General features: G+C 35.8%; 1 protein-coding gene across 1 annotated transcript in view; it reads right to left on the bottom strand.

The window, feature by feature from the left end:
- Window positions 1–20551, bottom strand: part of SNTG1 (syntrophin gamma 1) — a 144964-nt gene that overhangs the window by 95838 nt on the left and 28575 nt on the right. The gene's annotated exons all lie outside the window — the stretch shown is intronic.

The raw sequence follows: 20551 nt of genomic DNA, 5'->3' as shown, positions 1-20551 counted from the left end.
CCTTAAGTCTTAGATAAGCACAAGCCTGGGGTTTGCCGGAGGGCAGCTTGCATTTTGGTCATAGGAATGCGTAAATCATCTGTCTACCTATGAATGCTTCTAGCCTCCCTTTACTCTTCTACAACTGCTCCTGAGGCTCTTGTTCATGCCTTTAGCTTTTGTGTGGTGTGGTATGGCAGACAGACAACTCAGAACGCACAACAGAGAAAGTGAACACCAGGCACCTCCACAGAGTAGCACAAAAGAGGCACAAAAGAAACGGAGAAACTAAGAAATATGTTGTACTTAACAGTAGAGGAGTAATATCTGGATCTGTTTACAGCATGAGAGCCAAAAAGCATCAGGTCACACAACTCTGTTCCAGAGAACAACCGTTTCCTGTTCTCCTGGCTCTGTAACTTCAAAACTCATCAAGGGCTGATTTTATTTGGGTTTACAAAGATGGAAGACAGCACCATGGCTCTGTCTGAGGGACTGCACTCACACAGTACAGGAAGCCAGCTCACTGGGAGCAGTGTTAAAAGAGCTGCTACACAGTGACATCTTAGACAAACATTTTAAACTAGCATAAATCTGCTCCCTTACTGCTGTGTTTTCATGGTAGCTAGATAACACACATGAAACCCTACTGTCATGCTGCTGCTTGCAAGAAAGCCTTCTAAATAATTTACGGAGGATTACAAAGCTTGACTGTACCTATCAGCAATTTACAGATTTAGTTACATGTATCTATATAACTACTTGCAGGGATGCTTTCACACGGAATCGCTGCATTACAATAATCTAAAGCAACTCTTCAAGAAAAAAATGTCTACTTTGCATTTAAACACAGTACTTCCTACTTCACAGTGTTTGCTACAGAGTGAAAACATGATGGTTTGATTCAGTATCTGAAATATACTCTCAAATTTTAAGCACTTCATTATTTAAAATAGCCCAGCAAAAAGGCACAGTTTGCATGTGACCAAATAAACACATGCAACCCACAATAAATGTAATCAACTGCATGCCTAAAACTTACAGTTCTGTAATATAAGCCTCTCCAATGAGCAATTCTGAGTTCTGACATGTTTTATATCTTAGGATTTGTAAGTAGCACTTATTTCATAGAAAGAAGGTGATGGGCATCTCTAATCACTTGAAAGAAAAGAGGGTTATCAGGAGCAGCCAACATGGATTTACTAAGGGGAAATTTTGCTTCACTAACTTGATATCCTTTTACAAAGACATGACTAAATGGGTAGATGAAGGGAGAGCAGAGGATGTCATATACCTTGGCTTCAGTAAAGCTTTCAACATGGTCTTCCATACAGTTCTCATAAAAGAACTCAATAAATGTGGGACAGACCATTGGACTGTGAGGTGGATTGATAACCGGCTCAACAAGAGAGCCCAGAGGGTTGTGATCAGTGACACAGAGTCAAGATGGAGGCCTGTGGCCACTGGTGTTCCCTTGGGATCATTACTCGGTCCAGGATGAGGGGATGGAGTGTACCTTCAGCAAGGTCACTCCTGATACAAATCTGGGAGGGATGGCTGATACACCAGAAGGCTGTGCTGCCATCTAGCAAGATCTGGACAGGCTGGAGAGCTGGGCAAAAGTGAACCTCACAAATTTCAATAAGGACAACTGTAGAGTCCTGCATCTGGATAGGAATAACACCAACCACCAGTATAGATTAAGGGATGTCCTGTTGGAAAGCAGCTCTGTGGGGAAAGACCTTTAAGTCCTAGTGGACAGTGAATTCTCCATGGGTCAGCAACGTGTCCTTGTGGCCATGAGGGCCAGTGGTATCCTAGGGTACCAACCATCAGTATAGATTAAGGGATGTCCTGTTGGAAAGCAGCTCTGTGGGGAAAGACCTTTAAGTCCTAGTGGACAGTGAATTCTCCATGGGTCAGCAACGTGTCCTTGTGGCCATGAGGGCCAGTGGTATCCTAGGGTGAATCAGGAAAAGTATGTCCAGCAGATCTAGGGAGATTCTCCTCCCCCTCTACTCTGTCCTGTTGAGACCACTCCTGGAATACTGTACCCAGGTTTGGCCTCCCCAGTTCAAGAGAGACAAGGATCTACTTGGAAGAGTCCAATGGAGAGCTACGAGAATGATTAAGGGACCTGAGCATCTCTCCTATGAAGAAAGAGTGAGAGAACTGGAGTCCTGAATTCCATCAAAGAAACCATACCATATCCTTAGACTTCACAGAAATTTTATCCTTCTCCTCTCTTATGTAGAAGTCTCACAGTTCAGTATAGTCATAGCCAAAGCAGACGCTTACAGGCTTGCTTTCTCTATTGCAACACCAGATGCAGATAAAAGAAGTGCAGGAAAAATACAGCTACCCTCTGACTTTTAAAAATTATTTATTTTTTAAAAAGAAGAAACAAGTGGAAAAATCACAGCATTAACAATTATAATTTATAAACTCACCTTTTAAGATACCTAAAAACATGTAGATAGTATTTATGAAAGGAGCCAAGACAGTAAACTCTACCCCTGAAACATTCTTTTGCTCCGAGTCTACATGACTTCATTTGATAATATATTGTTTTGCAAAGGCTAGAACTTGCCATAAGTAGTCTACTGTGACCTTTTTTCTAAACTCTCTATCTCAAACTTCTTTATCTCACAGGATGAAGAATTTAGACTGGCACATATTTTAGTTGAAATCAGCAATAGTTATTTCTTTTAAGCGTACTTTGGAGTGTATGAAGAATATAATTCAGGAAGTGACAGATTTTACCATGTAGAATAAAGACTAAAAAAAGATGAAAGGTTAAAAAAGAAAACTACTAGGTATGATTACAACAAAGAAGAGAAGAGCTATTGATCCCATTTCCCTTACTTTCTAGTCATTAACGAAGCCATTCTGGGAAATAAGGTTAGCTGAAAAAAATGGGATTTTTAATTAAATTTATTAATTGCCTTTATTGTAGCTTTGAGTTGAAAGCTTTACTATTACTTTATTTTTTTTGTCTTACTTTTGCATAAGAAATTAGCAGTTGATAATCTGCTTTAAATCAAGTATGCCTTATAGGACTAATTTATTTTGTGTCCTCATTCAATATGTACACCACACCCTACTGCCATCCCTCTATGTAGAGAGATAATGAGGTACATTAGGAAATCTACTCATATACCACAGAACAGCTCATGTTCATGAATGGAAAATTAAGTTATAACTTCTACAAATAAAGGAAAATATGCAAAAGTAATATTCCTAATTGCTAGTGAGTTTGGTCTATGGAAAAAATACTTGAAAACAGGGAGTCAAACAGTTTGCCTGGAAGATAAGATACAGTCTTAATTTCTAGAGTTTTACAAGTATGAGTGGAACTTGACCAGAGAGAATGGCATATGAATCACTTCTCTCTTCCTCATTGCCTAAAATCAGTTGATCTCAGAACTTTATAGAGCTATTTTGGTAAAATGAGGACTGTGTGAATGTAAACGTGTTTCTTGTTCAGGCTTGGAAAATATACATTCATGAAAAATGAGTGTATCTGCACAAGAATATCCATGTGGACCTGAAAAACTGGTTTGAGTCAATAATGAGAATACTGAAGAAACCAGGTGTCAATCAAGACACAATTTTTAGATGAAGAAATGGGTAGATATCTGCTCTGCCATCCTACACTCTTACAACAAAGCTCTCTCACATTGCTTGCATATAGGTTGCCAATACCTTGCCAGTCAAGCCCTATAACTGACAATGTACATGTTTGGCTATTTCTTGCAGTGATAATTCAAGAAATATTTCTTTCACTGTGAGGGTGACAGAGCACTGGAACAGGCTGTCTGTGGAGTCTTTCTCTGGAAACATCCAAAACCTGACAGGACGTGTCCTGCTGTAAGTGGCCCTGCTCTGGCAAGGGGAGGCGGTGGATTAGATGATCTTTCATAGCCCCTTCCAACCCCTAACTTTGTGTGATCCTGTGATTTCTGTGATTTCAAAAATAAGAGGGAAGTAGACTATCTATATCCTTTATACATTTTTTCCAGAGTTGCAGCTTTATAAGGAAACTCTAAATCTCAGTCAAGGTTGATCAGAGTAAGTGATTTCTTTTTTTTTCCCCGAAACCATCACATACTGTACATTTCTAAACATAAATCAAATAAAAAATATTCGAAACATTTGTCCTAGTATGTGAAAAGATACAAATAAATCCAATTTCTAAAAAGTTGAAAAGAAACATTTTTTGGAAGGGATACTAACTTTGAATAAATACAGAGACATTATTTCAGAACAAAATATCCTACGATTTTTTAAATCATATATGAAGAATTTAGTGAAGGTGAGATAAATTCACGGTGCCAAACCCATGGAATATTTTCCTGACAAGAATTTAAATCAGTTAAACCTAACATTTCCAGAGTCTAACAAGATTATATCTCCCCACTGTATATCTCTTTCCTATGGAAGAGATCTATATGTGTGTGTGTTTGATTTTGATATGTGTTGACATGGTTTAGTAGTTAGCTTATGGTGTTAGTCAAAGGCAGGACTGGATAATCTTGGAGGTCTCTTCCAACCCAAAATATTCTGATTCTGCAATTTGACAGCTTTTAAAGCACTGCATCCCAGATTTCAGAAAATGCATAATAAGGCACCAATAAATAGATTTGTTTATTCTCTGTATCAATGAATGGAAGATTTCCAGAGGCTATACTGACTATTTGGGATATATGTTTTGGTTTGGTTTTATTTGTTTTTTTGGTTTTCCTATAGAGCCCTAGATTTTTAATATTTTGCAGACCTAGAACCCTAGATTCCAGGCATATGAATTCACCTACTTTAGGTTATCATTTTAGTAGTTAACAATGAATAGTAATAACTCTGTGTGGATACAGGTGTTGAATGGATTACACAGTAAAAAGCTATTTAGTTTTGCTGTTACTGCATGACTTAGTTTTATTTTTTTTATTTCATCTAGGGAGCAATACTCATTATTGATTTGTGTGCTCAGTGTCTAATTAATTCACCTCTGTAACAGGAAGAAGACGTGATTTTGAGAAGTCTTAACACCTCCTCATCAACATTAAGGCTATATATTAAAACACTGCTCATGTCTGAGAAACCAAATATGTATTTAATGTAGAATGAGTTGTTGAACCACACCAATAGAAACATTAAATACATTAATTCATAAATCATAAGCTTACTACCAGTGGGATCAAGAAATAATTTACTTCTACCACAAATATCCCTATATTAAGATATTCATGTTAGAATATTCATATAGGATATTCATGAGTGAAGTGACACAGGCAAAAGTAACATGTGCTTGTCTGAACCAGTGTTAGCAACATAGTGAAGAGCCAGTGTTTCTGAAGACAGTCTTGATATTTCCAAGAAATTACTGTAATGACACTAGGGGGACCATTTGAGGAAGTGAATTTTATGGTCATGTGTGATACTGCTGAATAAAATCTCTACATACGAATAACACTATTCTGAATATTTAGTAATGTCTACAATGATATTGTCTTTTAATTTTATAAAACAGTTTCATGTCCCAGGTTGAAAAAACATTTGAACATATGGTGAAGTCTCTCTTTTTATATTCAGGAAACCACTGAAGTGTGAAGTCCCTCAAATTTCAGTATTTTTTCCTGAATTAGTCTGTAAATCTCCTTTTAAATTACCAGAGAAATGTGGCCATAAATGAAGTAGGAAGGATTTGAACAGAAAACTTATAGTCCCTAAGATCTATGTTCCTCTGAACTGGAGAAAATTCTGCTCTTCAGTAGGCTTTAAAGGAAAATTCAGTTCTTCAATGAATACTTTGAAATGTAAATATCTGGGGAAAAAAGGAAAAGAAGCAGCCTTATTGCACTTACAAAATGCACACATTCAAGTACAACAGTGGATACCACAACACGCATTCTGGTACAAGCACATAAAGGCTCAAAGCCAGAAGGCCCAACGCATACACACAACTGTCTTCAATTATGGTTATCTTAAAAAAACAAAACAAAACTAAACTATTTTGTTCAGTAAGAGCCATGCAGTTGATGCTGAATATTTACATTAAAAACACATCATCATATGGAGAGCTTTTACTTCCTATGATCTAATATTTATCACAGTATTTATCAACAATGGAAGTTAATAAAGGAATATTTTCCATCAAAAAATTCTCATACTGATATATAGAGCAAACTAGAATATCCTTTTGTGATAATGGTTCCAACTCAGGTTGTGCAACTCTAAATATACTTCAAATCATAGTCTGACCTGTACACAGATGAATGTTTTAATTTTTTGCTGTCTGGTTCCAGAATCTGTATTATGTATTCAGATACAAACCCAAATAGCTGCACACTGGAATTGGGAGCTTGCTCAAACAAGGCACAAGGAAATGCAAGGCAGAATGGTGCAAATGCTGAGAAAGTAGAAGGATGTGCCCACTTAGAAACTATTTTGAAAAACGGGAGATGAAGGTTTATGGCTTTTCAAGACGACACAGGAACCTAACTGAGAGGGAGCGCTTACTAAGGGAGTACTCCAGCTACTAAGATACAAAAGATAGTTTCAAAGCAACGTACACCAAGAATCAGGATTTGATGCTTTTTGACAAGTCCTACCAGACAGATAACTTAAAAAAAAAAAAAAAAAAAAAAGTATTCTTGATTCCAAGTGATAGAACTCATTTACACTAGACCATCAGGTGGCTTCTCAGATGGACAAGGTCATATGAGTCATCTCATAGCTCTTTTTAGGCTTCCTTCGTTGGTCCTCACCCTGCCTGTTTTCAAAGCTCCATGGGTTTTAGATGCAGAGGTACCAGAACATGAAGCCCCAAGCATTATTAGAACACTAAATAGTTCACCTTTAAATATAGAGAGATTTCATCATGTTTCAAGGCTACCTGCAAAGTAGGCCATTTATATTAGCTGACACTAGGAAAAATATACCGATTTCCCTTCATAGGAAACTACTAAAATAATATGTGAGAAACATGAGTAAGTGTAATGGTAAAGTAAAGGAAAGATATTTCAAAAATAATTTAATGGAAATATAATTAAATCACATGAAAAAAAAATCCATCAGGCAATAAAGAACTAGATGTAGGTCACATAGAGGATACAGACTCCCGTCAATTTTTTCTTCAATGTAGTTCCAAGGTAAAAAGAGACTATTGCCACTACAGTGATAAATCTACATTCAAGGTGGAAACAAGAATCTGTTTTTAAACTTTTAAGCCTAAAATTATTGGAATGGAGTATTAACAAGTTTGTCTAAAGGATGTGATGACAGCTTTATGGAAATCTTTAAACTTTTTTATGGTTCATCATCAATACAAAAATGCTTAGTAAACTTTCAATAGGAATAGCAATCGATTGCAATTTTTGCTTAGTTGCGTGTTTATCTTTTCAAAAGTAATACAGGAGTGCCTCAGCAAAAGATTTCAGTGCAAACACCTGAGGAAAAAAAAAAAGAAGGTAGAAGTCTGCCAGAACTGTGTAACATTTTCCTGCTCTTCTTTCACTAATCTTAGAATCATTAATAAATATTGCCCACAAAAATATTAAGATAGTACTTAATTTGCATTTTTAGGTTATGTACTCTAATTTTTTATTCTGTTTCACTAAAGATTGGCCTACTGGCCATCACAGTTCACAGTGAAACACTGGAATGCCATTACACCCATATGGAGACTATGAAAAGCAAGGGATGTTTACAAATACTTGTTAAAATTTGAAGTCTATCAAAACTGGGAATAGGATACCCTTGCGTCCTTGATCATAGAAAACAGAGGACATCACAGGTCCTTGAATTGAAACATTTCATACCATGTTCTACAAGATGAAAAATATGAATTCCCCATACATATTACAATTCTAATACGTTATTTACTGTGATCAGTATACTCTTGGACTCATGACAGATAAGCTTCAGACTGTTGATTCTAATTGAGCGATTCTCTTTAATGTTTCCCAACCTATATTTAATGGATTACTAGTGGTCCAGGACTGTAGTCCACAGAAGAAATTAATACACAAAGATGAATTTATTAGTCATTCATCTCTACATGATATGCAGTTAACTCATGAAAATAAAATACCCATGGAAACCCAAAAGAATTCAGAGAACCTGTAGATTCCAAACCAAATTCTTCCCAAGTTTCATCAGGTTTTTAGTGCATTTATATGCAGTAGGTACAGGCCATAGTTTGTAACTGCCTGTCTTTGTTTTCACATTGCCTACTTCAAATATGGCTCTACTTCTCTAGGATCACTCAGCTACACTTAACAACCTGGGCAATTATACAGTCTTGAGAAGTCCTTTACTTTAAAGTCTAACAGCTGCTCCACTTATTGAATGCTGCTGCATATTCAACTGCTTGGCACCTACTGTCTCTCTGAGCTAAATGATGAACACATATTTTTGTAATTATATATTTAATGAGTTCCAAAACAGCTGTCTAAGAGGAACTAGCCAAATCCCTGAATAATACTCAAAATGTTAGAAATACCAGCAGAACTGCTCCTATTATGGTTAAAACTAAAAAGTATTTATTCCACATTTTTTAAAAAGATATGTAATAGGAAACTTTAATTCTTTTGAACAACAAAATTTTAAGATAGTTTTCTAATTGTAAATTACAACTACAACACAGATAAAATCACTACCACGTATTTTCATCATCAGAAAAAAATTATAAATCCAAATAAAGCCTAATTCTGTTTTAAAGTTATATTTTGTCTTGTATCAATAATACACACTTCTACTACATTAATATATTTGGGCAAATGTCTCACTGGTCTGATAGCTCAAAAATTTACAGAGGAACCGATTTTGTTTGGGACTGATTTCATTGATATTGTTCAAATAAAATACTTCTCTGAGAGAAACGTGTGATCCTCTAATAAACAAAAAAAACCTACTAAAATGGAAGAACCATTTACACTGCTATTATAATGGCATCTACTGATTTCTACACAGCTTTGGCAAAAGGTTGAACAGCATCCTGTTTGCACTGGTGTGTACAACCAGATGAACAACAGAGAATCCATCTACAGAATATTTCTTATTTAAGACACAAGGTTTTTGGACTTCATAATAGCTGGAAACCAACTGTGACAGTAGGCTATCATCCAGTAATTTGCAAACAGACAGGTTTTACTGGACTGACTCTTTTTGGTGGTTAGAGCTGCCACAAAAACACTTGGTGCTGGATTTAGGCCAGAGCTTCAGCCATGAAATTGCTAACAAATTAAATAGGAAAAGCAGTGCAAAAAGTAATAATATCAGTATCACTAACAGAATAATTAAATTATAGCATAATATTAAAGTATAGAATACAGTACATAGTAATACAATCAGTGTTCTAGAAAAAAAAATGTCTGTTGTATCAGAACACAACAGATTCCAGCAGATAATTTTAATACGAGATGAAGAGAAATGTCTTTCAAAATCAGTAACTCTTTTTCAGTAATTAGCCAGGAAAACCTTAAAATAATGACTTCGTCATTTAGGAGTCTCCATTCCCTATACTAAATTTATTTAAAATATTCAGCATAATGAAAAAGACTAAATACATTAGCCATATTTCATGAGGAAAAGTAATATCAGCTGTATTTAAAGAGTAAACTAAATTGTTCCATATTTGTGTGCATGACTCCCTGAGTATCCAGCTGCAATTGGAAAAAAGATCACCCAGCTATAACTGGCATAAAGATCACTAGAAATTTTTACTAATGGCTACATAGTTTTCTTTTGCTAAAAGAAACTATGGTAAAGCAAAAAATCTTCAGATAAAAGCCTTTTCTTTTTCTTTACTTTTCAATACTTTTTTATTTGTTTGTTTGTTCTGACAGAAACTTTTGTTTCGATAGAAACTTGGATTTAAGAGCTCCCAATGTTGAAGGCAATGTTTGCCACTCAATTCCTCAATAGGGGGAAATAATTCCTATCAAATGTGTAATTTTAAAGGACCTGGAGTACTTCCTTACATAGCTGATCATATTGCACTTTTTTTTTTTTTCATTACAGCAATGAACTCAAAGGGTCTGAGTTTTCTAGCCTTGGCTATTAACAAAACAATGAGGCTACTCGATTAAATATTAAATATATAAAATTCCTCTATTCTTTCAGTCAAGTTGTTCCTGCACTTCACATTTACCAGAATAAGAGCTGTCACGGATGAGCTTTATATGAGATATCTAACATATTTACTACACAAATACACAAATACAGTTATGAAATTATCATTAGCAATATTAAAAAAACATACACAATACTAAAATACATGTCATCTATTGTTTCATTGTTCTGTTCCTAATGTTTGAAGACTGAAAGTCACCAGGTTGACCAAGCATTTTGCAGCCCATTCTTAATTTTTAAAATCTTTTATGAACAGAGATAGGTTCAAAAACAGGGCTTGAATAGTTTCCCAGACTAAGCAGAGCTTCGGTTCTGGCAGAAAAAAGCAAGATCAGTCCTAGGGTAAGAGTTTCCTCACATTAATCCCATTGGAAAGCTTGAGTCAAACACACAGCTAGTGGCAAATTTCACATTTACATATTCAATATAAAATTGCTGTTGGCAAATATGACCTTAACATTTACTTTTCATGAGCAGTCACACTAATCAAGCACCAGCATATAAATGCTCATGAAAAATGAAAGCAAAATGGTCTTTAAGAGTTGGAAATAAAATTTTAATTCTAAATTCAGATAAATATTAATGTGCAAGCCTTCTCCTATTTTTTCAATTCTAAATGTTATCAACTTCACAATGACAAGAAGAATAATACCTGGACAAATTTGTATTGTAAGTGATGTTTTAGATCAATATATGCAGTTAACTCTGCTAAGCTTCTCAACAGCTCAGGATCTAATCTCTAAGAAAGATATTTTACTGCTTCATGGGAAGTGAACAGCGATAAAAGATTTCAGCTGAGAAAAAGAAAAAAAATACACTTCCATGCCATTTAATGGAATGGTCACCTTTCTGCTGCAGAATAATTGTACTGCATCTAACTGAAGTTGAGAGGATAATCTTGATATTCATAAACATTTGTAAAAAAGGAAGTCCCCAATTAAGAAAAATATTTAAAAGCATACTTCCAGGCAAATACAAACATGTTTTGCTTGACTGGGATCCAACATAGCTATCCTGTAATGCAAAATTTTCAGAAATAATATTGCTTCAACATTTCCAGGATCAATTTCATCACCATCTAAATCATAAGGGTCAATTTTTTAAGGCAAAGCTGAGTTTCGTGGTATACACATTGGATATTGTTATTTTATTGCAGCATACCGATGAAAATGCACTGAACTACTATCTTAAGCAGTTTAAATCATAAGTTCTTCACAACTTTCAAAGGTAGCCATAACTGATATATATTCATGCTAAATGAGCAGGTCACTTATTCTATTGTAACCTTCATTTTACCTTTCCTTTTTTTCTTAAATTAGACAATAACCCCATGGGAAATAATTTTTGACAACAGTTAATTATAATTTGATATTAAAAAGTATTATTAACCCAACAATTTATAGACTTTTATAAGGAGAGGATATGTTTTCTGAAGGAAAAAATTGCAATGCCAATATTAAAAGAAAAAGATGCTTTGTAAAATTCTGTTCTGTTCTGATAGGTGACTATCAGAATATCACCAATGAATGCACAAACCACGGACTCACTTTTAGAAAGTGTAGACCCCTCAAATATTAGTAATTATAATTCTAAAAATTTCTGTGTTCATCGGTGTCAACAAAACTTCAGCAAATAAGAAAACAGTTCTGATGCTATGTAATTCAAAGCTATCTAAGGAACATATATACAGAAAGATGATTCAACCCCTGTTAGATAAGACTTCTATATAATAGAGAGATTTTGGTTTTGACACTTTCGGGGATATTAAAATCTGTAATCATAGCAGTACAAGTAAAACTTTAAATATCTCAGTAAGGTTTTTTAATGAGAAAAAGAAAATGTGTCTCACAGATTTCTTGTTGTCGTTGTGCAGGTGATTCATTTTACTCTAAAACCTCTGCTCATTGATGAAAACGTGGTTTATACATTCTGTAAAACACTGTAATCTTTCAGGGTGAAAGATGTTTAAATAAAATATTTTATGTGTTAGTCTTTGTCATGGTAAATGTTAGTGCTCACCGATGCTTCTCTCTACAATCAGTGATACAAAAATAATACATTATGACCTGAAGTTCATAGGGGATTTTGAATGTATTTTCTATAAGATTTTTCATGTAAATATGACTGAAGAAAAGATGTCAAAAAAACCCTTAAGACAACTGAGATATGATGGAGATTTTGTGAATGTGTCTGTCTATCCATTTAACAAATACATTGTATTTGTATTTGTATTAACAAATACAAATACATTGTAATCAGAACAGAATAAGAAGAGAAGGCATTTCAGGGAACATAGAAATATCTTTATTGCTTTCTGATGCACACCAACATGTTAAAATATGGGAGGTTTTTGATGTAGAGCATTCCCTTGAACTTTTCTTTTTAATGGGTCAGGATAATTAGAATCTCTGAAATATTCTGAGTCAGTATTGGCTTAACAAGGGTATGTGAATTGGAACAGAGCTATGTAGATGTGCTAGACCTCATTTTAGGAGATGTCATTATCCTGGTAACGCTGTTTCAGCCTGAGCACCGACAATTTCACATTTTGCTCAAAAAAGTACTAACAGCACAGGGAGGCAACAACTCCTGCAGGTCTCTGCACTAAAATCTAAATCACCTTTGTAATTTTTAATGAAGAATTTCTTCCCACATCTGTACGAAAGCTTTACTTGTGCTGTGTGAATATTTCACTCCTACAAGCTGTTTTCCTGGCCTCAGTCTTGCAAAACAGCTAATGGGAAACAGGTAGTGCCAAACTGAACTTGGAGAAAGACACTAGCACTATGAGGGCAACACTAAATAAAAAATACACATCTATAAATAGGCCCAGTGCTTACAAACAAATAGCAAAACACCAGTACCATACTGTACCATACTAGTGGTTCGAGAAGTATGGGGTGGGCCATCTGGAAACCTCCATGTATCTGGCTGGAACAGTCCAACACTGGATACTATTGAAAAATACATACAGTCCATTCTCCTTTCCTCTTCCTCCTCCACCGAACAAACTGTCAAAAGATAAAGACCCATTGTAGAGGGGGGAAAAAAAAAAAAAAAAAAGAAAAAAATTCCTGGCAACCATCTGAATTTACTATAGCCAGAACAATAAGAATTATGAAGAGTTGTGTCAGGTATTGTAACTGCTGGAAAAATGTCAGAAGACTATGTGTGTGTACATTTGCACTTCTCTGAGCACACCTCTTATTTATGAGTCCTTCTGGCCAGCTAAATCAGTAGACATGCTCCACTCCGTTCAATGTGCTCACTTGGGCCCATGTCAAGCCTTAAGAAATACAGAGGTTGCCGTTTATATGTGAACATTTGCATTCAGTCTATGCCACTTGGTTATTACCTACTTAAAGAAAACACTGTTGTTGCCACTCAGAAATGTCTAGTCCAAATGGGTAATTTTTTAAATAGTTACCAAGGAAGATGATTTTCATGCCTATAGATGGTTTTGGTTTTCCTATATTAGCCTGGAGTGCTTTGGGTACATTTCATTTGTCTGCCCTCTGGAGGTTTCTGATGCTGTCTGTGCTATTCCTGTCTAATATCACCAGATTATTATGGAGTAGTTAGTCCAAGTAAAACAAAAAACTCATAACACCTAGCCAAAGCAGACTATGCTTTTTCAAATATAAACCACACAGAAACAGAGTGAAAATTTTTGACTCTGGTACTTAACCAGGAAGCCAAACCCATTTTTATTTTTTTAAAACTATTGTACAGTATTGCATCTATGCACAGCAAAGAAGAAATGGAGTCCCTGTACCAAAGACAAACTGATGTACAGCACCACAACTGTGAGATGCTGTCCAGAATGAAATCTCTCAGATAGTCTTTTGGAGAGTTAAAACACCCATATGTATAAACAAACAGGAAAATATTTTTATTTGCTTCCAAAGGAAGGAATGAAACCCCGAATCCTTACAGTAAAATGTGAATGTAAACAAAGACACAAACAAAGCATGACTCATGGTACATACTTTAAATCTGCTGCTCAAATGTCTATTTTCTTTGTAGCTCAAGCTTTCAGGATTGATAGAGCTGCATGACAAAGGTAGAACCAAAAGCACTTATTTGAAGGATGATGCATCATAACCATTGATTCAATATTTCACTCTATCCCACTAAACCCTAATGGATTTTTGCTTTGAGTGTCATAGCAATGTAATGAAGAAATAACAATAGTAATCATATATATACTTAACTGTTAGTCATGATGCATATTTTACCCATTTCTAAGTAAAAACCAGTAGTACAGATGAATACTTATAAGAGATGAAATCTTAGTAACAAATTTAAGCCTTTACTTAGCTTAGCACACACAAAAAAATATTTAAACACTAAAAAAGCATAGCTAAAACCAGATTAGAAAAGCAGCTGAATACATGTTATGAATAATACTTGAGGATATAACCCAGTCCAAGGAATTTCCACCACACAGAAACAAAACACAGCAAAACCAGCATTTACACATTCTAGGTTCTTTTCTGCTTGATGTACCCCTTGTTTCAAAACAGTGCTGAAATATTTAACAGACTATTATTTGCTCCAAATTTCATCAACAATGAGGACATTGTAAACACTTGGTAAAAGATGTTTTCATTAATTACACCAAGGTAGCTAAGGTGACATTAGTACCTTTTTTATTTCTCAAGTCTCAAACAGAAAAAAGTACTTACTTGGCCTCTTCTTATGAAGAATATATTGCATTTGCAAAAAGTTTACATTTAACTTTTACATTTAAAAGGTACAGCTTGTAAATTGATTATGGTCTCTTGCAAGCACCAACTATGAAGCTTTAATATTTACAGGTGCCATTCAGCACACAGAGTAAAGGATTAAACGGGTGTACTATGACGTAGGCAGTAGAGGATCTATGCCACATAACAGGTGAAGGTGGCAATCTGTATTTGCAGGTTGCTATTTTCACCATCACCAAACAGTACAGTAGTATTAATGTAGAGATCCTTTGCATAGCAGATTTCAAATTACTTCATATAATTCAGTCAGCTAAACCTGAGAATAGTCTCGGTCTCCATTTCCCATTTAAGGAAGAAAAGATAACATAAAAACATGTTACCAAAAGATACATCTGCAAAGATGGAGTGAGATTTCAGATCATCCCCTCAGTTCAGGAAGGAGATTGAGGTCCTGGAGCAGGTCCAAAGGAGGGCAACTAGGCTGGGAAGGGACCTGAGCACAAGTCCTATGAGGTGAGGCTGAGGAAGCTGGGGCTGTTCAGCCTGGAGAAGAGGAGGCTCAGAGGAGACCCCATCACTCTCTACAACTCCCTGAAAGGAGGGTGTAGCCAGGTGGGGGTTGGTCTCTTTTGCCAGACAACTTTCAACAAGACAAGAGGGCAGGGTCTCAAGTTGTGCCAGGGGAGGTTTAGGTTGGATATTAGAAAAAATTTCTTTACTGAGAGGGTGATCAAGCATTGGAATGGGCTGCTCAGGGAAGTAGTGGATTCTCCATCCCTGGAGATATTTAAAAAGAGATTGGATGTGGCACTCAGTGCCATGGTCTGGTAACTGCAGCGGTAGTGGATCAAGGGTTGGACTCGATGATCTCTGAGGTCCCTTCCAACCCAGACAATTTTATGATTCTATGATTCTACTTAAGTTTCCAGTCCAGTTTAACATATACAGTATGCTTGTTCTGCTTAAAAAGATTTATGAAAAGCATTACCAAAACTATTCATAACAGATTTTAAAATCAATTTAAAAGAAACATTTTTAAACAAAGACTCAGAGTAAGAATTTTATCTGCTGCACATGGCTGCAGTTAAGCAACCTACAACAAAGCAGGAGAGGGACTTTTACAAGAGCATGTACTGACAGGACAAGGGGTAATGGCTTTAAACTGGAAGAAGGTATATTTAAGTTAGACATTAGGAAGACATTCCTCAGACTGAAGGTAGTGAGACACTGGCACAAGTTGCTCAGAGCTGCTGTGGATGCCCCCTCCCTGGAAGTGTTCAAGGCCAGGTTGGATGGGGCCTTGAGCAACCTGGTCTAAGTGGAATGTGACCTTGCCCATGCTGGGATGTTGAAACTGGATGATCTTTAAGGTTCCTTCCAACCCAAACCATTCTATTAATCTCTGAATCCCTGTATTGTCAGTGTCATATATCATATATGGCTCATGGAAAGCTAGTACAGCTACAGCCCTGCTATAAATTGCAGAGAAAATGGGGAAGCAAAACATACAATGCAGTGCACTGGACATACCAGGTCAGCCATTATGCTGGAAAAAAAGGTGTCTTGTGAAAAACACAGCTGGTGGCTGTGTAGAATATGTAGAAAAGCATTTCTACATATTATAGCTAGCTCTACATAAAATCCACCAAGGTCTAAATATCCATGATGTCTAGATACCTACCAACCTCTACATGAACTTTTCCTCTTGCTTTTCAAGGAATGTTCAGAGGTTGTGGTAGCTAATACATGAACTCTCATTTTTCATTAAAACATTACCTGAATTTTTCCTAAATACAAGAAAGAAGATTTTTTTTCCCCATCCATATTAATTTAATTGCATTTTTGTTTCCTAAGAGAAAAATAGATGCTAAGATCCAAAGAAACCCCAGGGAGATACATATTTCCTAGTACCACCTGGGAATCTTTATTCATGTTAAGAACAGAAACATAATCTTAAACTTATCAGTGTTTGTTTGATCTAAATTCTTCCTTGCCCATGGCCACAGATGCTTTGGTGCACAATAACCAAGGAAACAGTAACAGCAGTAGATCCAACACAAGATTCTTGCTAACATGCACCGTATGAGTGAATTCATACTCTGCTACTCTGAGCAACTCAGGAGTAGCTCAAGGGAAGTAGCTCACACTAGGGGCTCTCCCCCAACATTTTGCCAATTGTTAGTGTACAGAACCACAAAAAAGAACATCTGTGCCTCAAGAACATAATTATTTTGGTGACTACCTATCTATTCTTTTATATTTGGACAATGAACAGACGTCAGGGCTGCAGATACATCAGTTTCCAGACTACAGACATATAAGTCTCCAGCCTTATAAATAATCATATCCATTGTGAGTTCTTAAAAGATTAGTGTGTGGATTGAAAAATAATGCAGTGTTAGATGTAGATTAACAAGGCAACCAGGTGCCTCTAATTGCCAAGGAGTGGGTGTGAGCATGTATCAAGTCCACCTGTGCCTGGTTAGGGCAGGCCCCCTACTGAGCATGAGCAGGACCAGGGGGCCAATAAAAGGTGAGGCTCACACCCACAGTGGAGCTCACTCTTGGGCTAGGCATCAGAGAGGCCAGTAGCTCTTCGAGCCACAGGACCGATCTAGGCTAGTTCCACTCTGTGAGCTATAGACTTAGAGCACCGCTCACAAGTCTCTATTACGACACCTGGTTAAGATCTTGAGGCGCTGATCCCTAAGAAAGGCTCGTCTCGCTACAGTTAGACCAAAATAATCAGAGGCTTTTAAAAAGCAGTGTTGTAAAATGCGAAGTATTAGGTGACTGGGTAGAAAGAGCAAAACCATGTAAATTAACAGCTGTGATGGACTATCCTCCAAATTCAAATTCAGACTGCTTTTTTGGAGATAAATTGCTAGCATGATGTTGAGACACATCTTTTAAAGAGCATTGCTAAGTATGTTGTTCTCGACTTCCTCCGATGCTGATACTTTACCACAGAGAACATGAATTTACCTTAAGAGAGCACAAAGAGTGAAACAAGGTTGTGCTGTACTCAGATGGGAGTCTTTACAACCCAAGATGAACAACTAGCTGACATTCAGGCTTTAATATAAATTCATAATATGGTTGCATGGCAGTGAATAATATTTTTACCTTGTACAAGCAGACGACTAACTCAAAATTAAGCAATTCACCTAAAAGAAGAAAAATTATAAAAGAACTGAATAGAGGCCTGCCTTCCTTCCTTCCATCTTTCTTTCTGCCTGTTATATTAAGCCTTCAGATTATAGTATATTTTCTGGATAACATTCTCTGTGCAAAACTGAATGCTATAGCTAAAAGAAGAGAAATAAAGACAACAAAGGAGCGAGTGCCCACAACTGTTAAGCAAGATAGTGATTAGCCTGCAGATCTTGTCATTGCAGAGCTATAAAGATATGCTTAAAATGTTTCTGCAAGCAGCAAGATGTTTTGGATATAGAAAAAAAAAATGAACACTCACAGCATGCACACTGCAGATACAAGTCTGGATAACCTATATGTATCTTCAGATTTACACACTGCAAAAAATTCCACGTGGGTTTACAATGAGTATTTTCTAACACATTCACACAACCAAAACCACTAATATATACTCACATACTATGATACCTGCTAAGCCCCAGTTACTTAAAAAAATCAGAAAGAAACAAAGCTCTGAGCTGATGTACTTCACGTAGCCATTTGAAAAGTACCTACGTGCAATAAGGATTGAAAATTTCCACTACTATTCGACTCCCTGCTGTAAGAAAGTATTGTCCATACACTTCCTATTTTCTCTGTTACCTTGAGATTAGAGTCACAGATCTGGCATTTGATAAAGGCTGTGAGACAGAAGTGCTAGAACAACACAAACTGCAAAGGGCGTGCTGCAGACAGAATCCCCCCCATTAACTCCTGTTGGCAGACCAGCTGATGTACTTGCTCCTTACTCAGGGCTACATCTAAACCCACAGATTACTTTTCAGTGCATAACTATATCTATCATTACTACAGCAGTGAGGATTAGAGTCAAGCTTTACAATAAATTTACTACACATATATATACAACACATGGCAGTGAATGCTTTGGGGGAAAAAAAATATTATCAGAGTTCAATCGCTCTGGGTTTATTATTTACTTTGAATTTTATATTTATAAGTCCTCTGCATATTTTAATTTATAAACTATCATATGGAAATTTTACTTATTTAAATATTGCTCAATATTTGTTCTTGACACTTAACAACTACTGTTACTTAGAACAAAGACTTAATTTTAAAAAATCAAGATTTGATGTAAAATTTATCTGCTTCTTAAACTATGTAAAACCAACGCACATACATAAAAGAACATTGAAAACTGTTACTTTAAAAAGTTACTTCTTTTTTATCTTCAATGAGAATTAGCTACAAGGAGTTTGATAAGCAGATTATGCTAGACAAAGTATAAAACCAAATTTAACATGATGACACTAACTATGTCAATCTACAACTTTTGACTTTTCCTAAATATTTTTTTCCCTACGGAAGTGTTTACATCTGATCATAAATAGCCAACAATTAAATATATAATTGTAACGGTTAAGCAATCATCTCAGAAAAAAAAAAAAAGAAAAAAACAACTTAACTTTACCAGTTTTCAGTATGCCTTTGAGAAGGCAAGTCTAGATTTTCAGTAGTATTTTTTACTGATACCGTGAAATTCCAACAGCCTATTTAAATCCCATTGAGGGACTTACCATATTAATGCATATTAAACAAAACAACTGTGGTAAGATTATAAAAGATTAAAACCTGATCACTGGTGCAAGGCCAAAGCTTAAAAGTACAATACATAGGACTATTAGCTTGTGCATATGGAAAGCATAATGAAGCCTCTGAGGGGTAAAGCACGATTTTCAGCACAAATTTCCAACTTGAAACCATTGCAAAAAAGCACTCTGAGAGGAGGACTAGTGCAGGGATCTCATGTTTCAGTCTGCACTAACTTGTCTATCAGAACTTCGTCTTTATTAACTCATTCTTTCTGCACCTGAATGGCCTGTATTTAATGATCTCTGATGTAACAGAATGCAGTATGAAATATGAAGCATCCTTGAACTGGTAAAATTTGAAAAAATTAAACTTTCAGCTACCTTATTTTAAAAACACAAGTACAAATTCTGTGGAGCTACACAGGATTTAAAGATAACTTACTTGATAATCCTCAAGTTTCTGTAATTTTTACTGTTATTTACTTTTAAAATAATAACAGTCAAAAAGTCAAATATAACATAAGTACATGATACTTCTAGCAAAGATGACTTACTAAAGGAACCAGCTTACTATGGAAATCTTAAATACACGTGGCTTCTCTGGAAGGAATCTCCTTAATGCATTGTTATTTTGAACCAGTATAGATAACAGCATAACTGAAGGAGGAGAGAACCCTCATAAGAAAGAGCCACAGAATGAAAGGTAGACAAATAGTTTTGTTTCAACAGGATTAAAACCAACCAAACAAAAAACTTCAATCATACTGCAAATTACAGCTTTTCAATAACCTCACACAGCCAGAGAGCTGCAGCACTGCTAAAATTTGATAGCCGTAAGCCAGAAGTAATGTTGGAATATATACAGCTAAATTCTGCATAATAAAATAATCACCTTTAATATAAAAAATATTGCACTAAATCTTTGTTGATTGCCACGCTAGAAAAACTCATATTTTTTTAGAAATACCAGTATTAGAATCGATA

The sequence above is a fragment of the Calypte anna genome, chromosome 2 (assembly GCF_003957555.1).
Source record: "Calypte anna isolate BGI_N300 chromosome 2, bCalAnn1_v1.p, whole genome shotgun sequence".
In the NCBI taxonomy this organism is placed as follows: Eukaryota; Metazoa; Chordata; class Aves; order Apodiformes; family Trochilidae; genus Calypte; species Calypte anna.
Note: the sequence above shows the minus strand (reverse complement) of the source record. Positions and strands in the feature narration are given on the sequence as shown.